The following is an 8635-nucleotide window of genomic DNA, read 5'->3' on the forward strand; positions in this document are numbered from 1 at the left end:
GGATTTTTGGTACGCAGACTGTAATATGGAGTCATTCTTTTCCTCGATTCGGGATTAAAATTGGTGACTTGGGACACCCTAAATCTCCCAAGTGGCGACTCTGAAATAAATAAACCAATCCCGTTTCGATTGACCTTTAATCGAAAAAAACTCCCTTGTACCCTCGCGGGTATGTAAAAAGGAGGTGTGACACATAATATCACCAAAGGATTCTTGTGATCTATCTTGCTTTTGTGATTATAGAGAAACTACCCCATAGCCCCCCACCCCCATCCACCCTCATTTGCCCAGTTTTTTCTACTTTCATTGGATGGTTCTTGGGAGCTGGTGATGTCATTGTAATAGCATAATAAGATAACTAAAAATATTACTACAAAGATAACATTAGGCAAGAATGTGATTGATTGTTACCATGGAACCTAAATACAGCTTTATCTCCATTATTATCATTCAACAGATGGACCAATGCTAAGGGACTTTCTAGAGAGGAACAGCACAAAAATCCCACAGCAGAAAGGGAATCCTCATCTGTATTGATAATTTTTCTAAGAGAATGATAACCAAAACAACAATACTCCATCTCATAAGCCTTAAGAAGCAAGTCTATAGTAGAAAATCCACAAAGCCAACCATCTAAATCCCATCATTAGTAATTATTTTGAACCTTGAGTCTTGTTAATTGAGTCGTTATTACCTCAATTTACAAATAGTTAAAGGAAAAACCAAGAGCCCAACCAAAGATGTAAGAATATTTCATGACGTGATTATTCATACTTATCAGTTATTTTTAGTTGCATAAGATGTTCAAATATGTTCATATAAAGCTAATGGTCGCACACAACCATAAAATGAGTTTGACAACCTCAAAGTATATGTTACAACCATTCTGTCCACACTTCACAGAAGCCAAATATTTTGTTAAATTTTTCTATCACATTTTCCTCGATATATACCTATGAAAAACCTCATTCTCCAAACAGTTTAATCAGTTGATCTAAGCCTTAACCTTTTCAGTCTCAAGCCCAAGAAAAGAAAAAACATGTCTTTTCTAAAAAGAGAAAAATTGACAAGACCAACAAGGTGGAGTCCAACCCCAGAACAACTTATATTCTTAGAATAAATGTATAGGAAAGGTTTACAAAATCCAAATGCTACTAAAAATCAAATATTCCTATTACTCCAACACTCATAATTCTCCATCTGTTGTGAACCAAATATGCCTATTAGCTCTATTGGACTTCTTCAAGAGGTACAGATGTACACAAATTCAGCTCAAAACCTCACTTACTAATTCAGAGGCGGCCTCGTCGAATAGTTCAGCGAACTGAGTTTCGAATACCGATATTCTTTGCATTTAAATGAAATATGTAACAACTTGAATCATAAATAAACATCAATTAGCCAGTTACTACTAAAACACAACTATAACAATATGAGAACAACAATTCAATCTTTATACTTTTTTTTTCAATCATAGAATGAGTTTAGAAGATAAAACCCTCTAATTCTTTCAACAACTTCATACAAACAGAGGGAAAATAATAAAAGCTGAATATTGTCTACTTCTTCTTAGTAGTTTTCTTCTTCTTAGTTCATCCTATCAGAAATAAGAAGATGACTGCCTAATACTATTATAATTACTGGAGTTTTGAAGTTGAGGAAAAAACCTTCTTCTTCTAAAACAAAAAAGGAGCAGAGAGAACTTAAATCAAATCACATGGAAAAATTATTGAAATTGGAGCAGAGAAACCTAAATAAAATCACATGCAGAAACTACTGAAATTCAGATTTTAGGAAAACATACTCAAAACCCTAGAGGAATTAAAATCGGATATAAACAAATTAGTAAGGAGAGGGCAGAGAGTTGCAATTCGAGTTGTACCTTTTGTCAGGAGATTCAGCGACAAACACGCTTCAATTGAGTTGTAATTGCTGAAATTCACATTAAAATCACACAAATATCAAACTTAGAGGAATTAAAATCGGATATCAACTATTTTCGCAATGTAGAGACTGATTTCGCACAACTATTTTCGCAATGCACAAATATTTTCGCAATCGGATATCACATTAAATCGCAACTTAGAGTGAACCCTAAATTGTTAGAGTGAAAGACAATGGGAGATTAAAGAGAAAAAGAGAACTTGCTATTTCAGGAGGAGAAAGCGAACCCTAAATCGTTAGAGTGAAGAGCGGAGATTTGTAAAGTTATTTCTGGAAAAAAAATGGAAAAATAAAAATAAGAGGGATACAATCGTTGGCGGAAATTTCGGGAAAAAAGAGGGAAAAATAAAAATAAAGGAGTACCTTTTTTTTAAGGCTAGCGGAGGTTTCTAAACGCCGCAAATTGAATTTCAGTGCGGAGGTTAATAAGACCCCCCTAATTAGATACAACTAGTGAATATGCCGCGCTTTGCGCGGTTATGAAGTGAAATCAGGATATGATCAAATAGTTAATATCATTAATTTTGCTAAGCAAAATCAAGTTTTGCTAATCAATTAAGTGTAATCAATTAAGTGTGTTACTAAAAGAAATGGAGAAGAACAATTCTTCCTCTTGACATCGCTTGGTTAATGATTAAATATGAAGTCTAAAAATACAATTTATAAGTTCATGGCCTTGACATAGGTCATGCAAGAAGTTGCAAAAGAAACATCTTGGAGATGCAATGTGAACTTGAAATTCATGCCACACTCCTTATACTAAATTTTAAATGTACAACATCCATGACGTTGAAAGCTACAAATAATTGAGCTTCTTTCTATAACGAAGATCATTGAAGTTACATTTAACATTTGAACTTCTCCTTTAAATAAACAAAAAAGTAAAGCACATTAGATGGATGTACTCCCTTTTGAAATTGAATGTGCTACAATATATATAATCTTGCATTATGTTTTTCCATTTTGGCACCAACTAAAACAGATCACAAATGAAAGTCATTTTAGACTATCCAAAACTATTCATGATAAGAATAAAAGGCCTAAAAATAAAGTTATGGCACTCTTGAACAACTAAAGAGATAAAATAAATCTACCAAAAAATAGAAGGCGTACCACGCGTACAGTTTATGAGAAAGGAAAGAACAACATTTAGTGTTCAGCAGCCACAAAACTCCATCATGTTCCTAGAAATGAAGCTTTGGCAGAAATTTTGTAAACAGATAACAATATTTTTCCAATGTTTTAATAGCGCATAAAGAATGAAAAATGAGCACACCCTGCTCTGATATCTTAAACCTTGCTTCTTGACTTTGACTCGGTCTTGAAACTCCAGAAGAACTTATAAATTGGAGCTAGCTTCACCGTACCATGCCATAGACCTTACATCCTTACGTGAATACATTAAAATTAGATCATGCATGAAGGTTAGGTCCTAATATAAAAAAGGTATTAAAATAAAAGTTAATGCAACTTTGGCCAAGCCTAGAGCAACAACACCAAGAAAAACAAAGCCTAATTCTCGTCCTATATGTATATTGTACAGTGTACTCCACTCTGAAAATAATATTATATGTACGAAATCAAAGTTTTATTTATTCTTACAAAAATAGGGGTAAAGGGAAATTAAAACTGTAATATATATAATTTACCAAATAATATTTTTCATGCATAGTTTTCTCAAAAATTATTTGTTTATGCCGTGCAAATGGCTCATCTATCCCATCAGCGCGAGCCTACATGTAGAAATACATTATGAATATAAAAGATGAAAAAGAAATGGAAACGCATTATGAAATTTTATACAACTGAAAAGGAAAAAATCTTTGTGCAAATCATACAACTCGTGGAGCATTGGAGACACTACAATTCTTATTTTTCAAGGGGAATTTCAGCTTTGATGCTCCACAATATAGTCAGCAAAATGTCTCGAGAGAGACAATTTTCCCTCTTCCTTTAACCATCTTATATGGTTTTCAATTGTTGATGCCAATTAAAAAACTATAGCCCCACAACTTCACTCAAGAGAGGAAGCAAAATGTAGAGAAATTCTCTTTTCTTTTTTTATTAAAGTCAAAATCATGAAAGTAGGAAATTGTACTGCTAAAATCAAACAAAGTATTTTTTTAAAAAAATATACATGCACCTACAAAGCAATGTATAATTTTGAAAAGAACATGGTGGAGGAATTAATTGTTTAAAGATATCCCACTCTGGCAGACAAAAGCTTATAAGATTTGTGCTTGAGAAACATCTAAAAAAAACTGAAAAATAGTATGTGAAGTAGATTTAAAGAAAAAAATTATTTAATTATTAAATCTCCAGAATTATTCAATTAAGGAGTTCGTAATAAAGTACACAATTGAACAATCCAATTCTTATTTTATTTCTTTTTAAGATATGCTTTTTAGCGGTAATGAATTATAAGGGAAAAGATGCAACGTCAAACTGACTGTTACTATTCTCAGGGAAAAAAGCAACACCAAATTGAGTCGTCGGTCAACCTTTTTTACACATCCACGTGTGTAGGAAATAAACAAATTAACCAAAACCCGACCTGTTCCAAAATACATGCACTTAAGTACGTGGATCACTCGACAACACAGAATGTATCACACAAACAAAGGTATTTTGAAATTTGCAAGACGTATCTTTTTATAATAGTTTTTCCTATTAGTTGAGTTGCAACATTTTTCCTCTATGCAAGAAGTTTTAAGGAAAGTCGATGTCACGCCCCGAACCTGGGCCTGGACGTAACATGGCACTCGGTGCCTGACTACATGTGACCGAGCGAACCAACTGGTTGGCTGAATCAACATGTGATATCATAACATACTAAATGAGGAAGATAAACTAACATATGCTGATATACTGAAAGTCTGGATGATATAAATCAAAGTGCAGAAATACTAATACAATTCTTAAACATATTGGCAGCCAACATGGCTTAACATAAAAAGTCTGAGACTCTGTCTAACTGTTACTCTAGTCTATGAAGCCTCTATTGAAGTGCTGAAGACACTGACTGTCTGTAAATACTGAAAGGCTGTAAAGTAATGATAATGCCCCGAAAGAACTGGGGATCACCAAACAGCTGGTACGAGAATCCTAGCGCTCTGTGTCGTCGACCTGTAAATCCTTACCTGCATTGTGAGATGCAGGCCCTGGGCAAAAAGGGACGTCAATACATTTGAATTGTACTGGTATGTAAGGCAACTGAAAGAAAGAATTATAAATGCTGAAACTGAAACTAAGCTGATATCTGAGAATTGATAATTGATAACTGAAATGATAACTATTGAAACTAAAACTGATGATAACTGATAACTGATAAATGAAATAATAACTAATAAATGATAACTGGACTAATAACTGATAACTGAACGATAACTAATAATTGAACTGAAAGGAAGTAAGGATATGAATACTCCCTCTTCTGAATGATGAACAACCTGTTTATCTAAATATTAAACTGCGGCCTCGGGCCGAATATATATATGTGCACAAACTGCGGCCTCGGGCCCAAGTATACGTATATATAACTGCGACCTCAAGTCCAAAATACATAAAGCATAAACTGCAGCCTCAGGCACAAAGATGCATAAAGCATAAACTGCGGCCTCAGGCCCAAAGATGCATAAAGCATAAACTGCGACCTCAGGCGCAAATACAAATGTTCAACATTCAGGGATTTAAAATCAGAAACTGAGAATCATACTGCAATATATGATAGTGAAATACTGAATCACATTGAGTTACATAAACTGGGATACTGAATAGGACTAGACTGAGACATATATTCTTGAACTGATTATGAACACTGAAACTTCAACTGTTTATGGCATACTGAGTAATCTATATTAAGACTCGGGGACATCAAACCCAAGTCTATATTGAATACGCACTGAGCTCACAACGTTCAGAATGAATGTCATGAACGAGTTATGAAGCTAGAGAATAGAAGCTCTACAACTATTCAAGGAACTGGGCTTAACTATATTTTTTGAGGCAATTGATCCGTCGTAAAAGAAACGTAGTATAGGGAGAATCATTAATATTCCCAAACATAGAGAGTTAGCCTCACATAACTTAACTTCCTTCTCTTGAGCATAATACAATGTTCGTCAATCCCTTCAACTTCAATCTATATCAATACAAGTCAAAGGGATTCCGTATTAGCAATAATACTCATGTTTTGGTCACTTAGGCATTTTCTCAAACACTTGGTGGCATAAAGCTTCATAGTCCTTATTAATGGTGTCTCTACACCCAATAACTCATTCTCTTGCTCCTAGATAAATTCTAAAGTCTCAAATAGTTATAATCAACATTATTCTTTATCACCCATAAGGTAAACAACACCCTTAACCAATAATCAACAACCAACAAGCCAAACCTATAATTGTTCATGCTTTTCTATCAAACCCATCAACTCATATCTCATGAACTTGAGTCAATAATCATTAATCCAATGCTAGAATCAACTAGAGAGTGAAGACATTACCTTTTGACATTCAATCTTCTTGAATTCGAGTTCTAGGGTTTTTTCTCTCAATAATGATGCCCCAAACGAATATCTAATGATATGGAGGGTATACCCATGTTAATAAGACATTGGTATATTGAAATTAACTTAGAATCACCATTAGAACTTACCTTGGGTGGTGGAAGGACCCTTAGAGAGTTAGGTTTTTGAGAGTTCTCCTTTCTAGAGCAAGTTTTTATATTTTGGGGCTGTGGGGGACGAAATATAGCTTTAAAATGACCCCCCACTAGCGCGCCCGCACATCTGGAGGCCTGCCAGTGCTAAACGGCAGTAACACTACCTCAAAATTAGCGCGGCCGCGCTAAGGGCGTGCTACTGGCGCGCATATCGCATACTGTTCTGTAAAACGCGCATAACTTTTTGCACAAAGATCTGTGCAAGCTCTATAATATATCATTGGAAAGCTATTTCAAAGGCCTACCATTTCATGCTTTGAGTTTTCCTAAATTCCTTACTCATTTTCACTAAAACCTTCTGGAATACGAACTCTCTGCAAACTTAGTCGATTTTGTCAAATTTTATGCACCTCACTTTCCATCTTGATTTTGAAATAACTATTTTCACCCATAATCATCCCGATGGGACTTTACATACCCAAAATATAACCTTACTACTCCTTTAACTCATTCATACCTGAGCCGAATTTACGGGGTGTTACAATCGAGTTTCAAGGGACGTGGGACTATTAATACATATAGCCATAATAATTACACTATTCATTTTTCAAGTCTTTTTGCCTTTTTAACTACTTTGCAAATTCTTCTTGAAAGCTAAATTTCAGGATTTCTTTCCAATGTAACAAAATTCATTATGAAGAATCAGAAGATACGTCAAATTAGCAACACAATGGAAGTGGTAATCGGCATAGACAGCCTATAATATTTTTACGATGATGAGAAAACTAACCTCTTTTACATAGAAAGTGGAAGAAGGCAAAAAATCTCAATGTAAATCGGCAATACGTTGAAGCCATCTTCCGACGGCATAAAAGTTGTTTGTTCAATGAAAGATTAAACTTGAGTTTGAGTTTTTTTTTCTTATTCAGAAAAAGACTTTTGAACTATATAGCAGTTGGGCTCTGTTGAAACGCTTCTTCTTCTTAAGTAAGATAATGATTAATAGAGGCAGGTTTAATGAAAAGGGTTACGAAAGGGCATGACTTTTGAGTGTTTAACCGAACGGTCAAAAAAATTGAAACAAAGAGAAAAAAAAAAGCAAAATAATAGAGAAAAGGTAAAAAAAAATTGAGAAAAAAGATAACTTGAAATCCTCGCATGCCACATTACTAGGCTATGCCCCTCAGTTATAGATATATATAGATTTGGGGAGGTTAACAATAACCCCCGTAATAAAACCGCTGCAAGTACACTGCTTTTTTGTAGTGCCTTCTTAATCTTGTCTCCAACCCTTAGTGTCCCTAGTTATTAATTTAATACTTTAATTGTTAGTTAATTAGTTTAAAATAAGAATCACAATTTTATAACTTAGGAATTTATTAGAGCTTGTCTTTTTAGTGATATTGAACAGTTATAGCGAAATTTTAATTCTTTGTGGGATTCGACTTCGAATTTTTAGACCGGTTAATATTTGTAGCGAATGATATTTATTAAGCTAGGATTAGAGTTGGACGTGATCATTTTTGTATATAGTGGGTTAATTATTGCAATTTGCAATAAATAAAGTGCACATGTTTGAGCTTTTGGGTAAATATATAATTTCTTTGAATGATTCCTTTGGCTAAAAGCGAGAACATTATGTATGGAGATGGAATCTCTATCTAATACGGTGAAGAGAGCAATATAATACGTCAATGATATATTTAAGAAAACCAAAAAATTTCAGGTATCATTGTTTTCTAACAAATGAATGCAGAAGCATGAAAAGGAAAGAGTTCATGTTTCTCGTGGAAAACGAAATATGGTCATTCCGGATTTATATAATCAATTTCAATATAAGATCGAGACATAATTGTAATCGTTAAACTTTATCATCTAATCATGCAAAAGCGCTTTTATTAAGGATTTCTCTATTCTCTATTTTCAAACCTGAGACATTAAAACCTCTGGTTAACGTTAGAGAAATTCATCCATCAAGTCACACCTTTAACGGTAACAGAAAATGTTCATAGTTATATCAAACATATTTATT

At 33.9% G+C, this 8635-nt stretch overlaps 1 long non-coding RNA gene across 1 annotated transcript; it reads right to left on the reverse strand.

Moving 5' to 3' along the window:
- Nucleotides 1-4810: 4810 nt before the first annotated feature.
- On the reverse strand, nt 4811-7754 carry LOC138886849 (uncharacterized). Its single transcript, XR_011405774.1, has 2 exons — nt 7394-7754; nt 4811-5105 (listed from the first exon to the last, which is right to left on the reverse strand). It is a non-coding gene; the product is annotated as an uncharacterized lncRNA (long non-coding RNA).
- Nucleotides 7755-8635: the final 881 nt, after the last annotated feature.

This window comes from Nicotiana sylvestris, chromosome 3, assembly GCF_000393655.2.
Source record: "Nicotiana sylvestris chromosome 3, ASM39365v2, whole genome shotgun sequence".
Classification (NCBI taxonomy): Eukaryota; Viridiplantae; Streptophyta; class Magnoliopsida; order Solanales; family Solanaceae; genus Nicotiana; species Nicotiana sylvestris.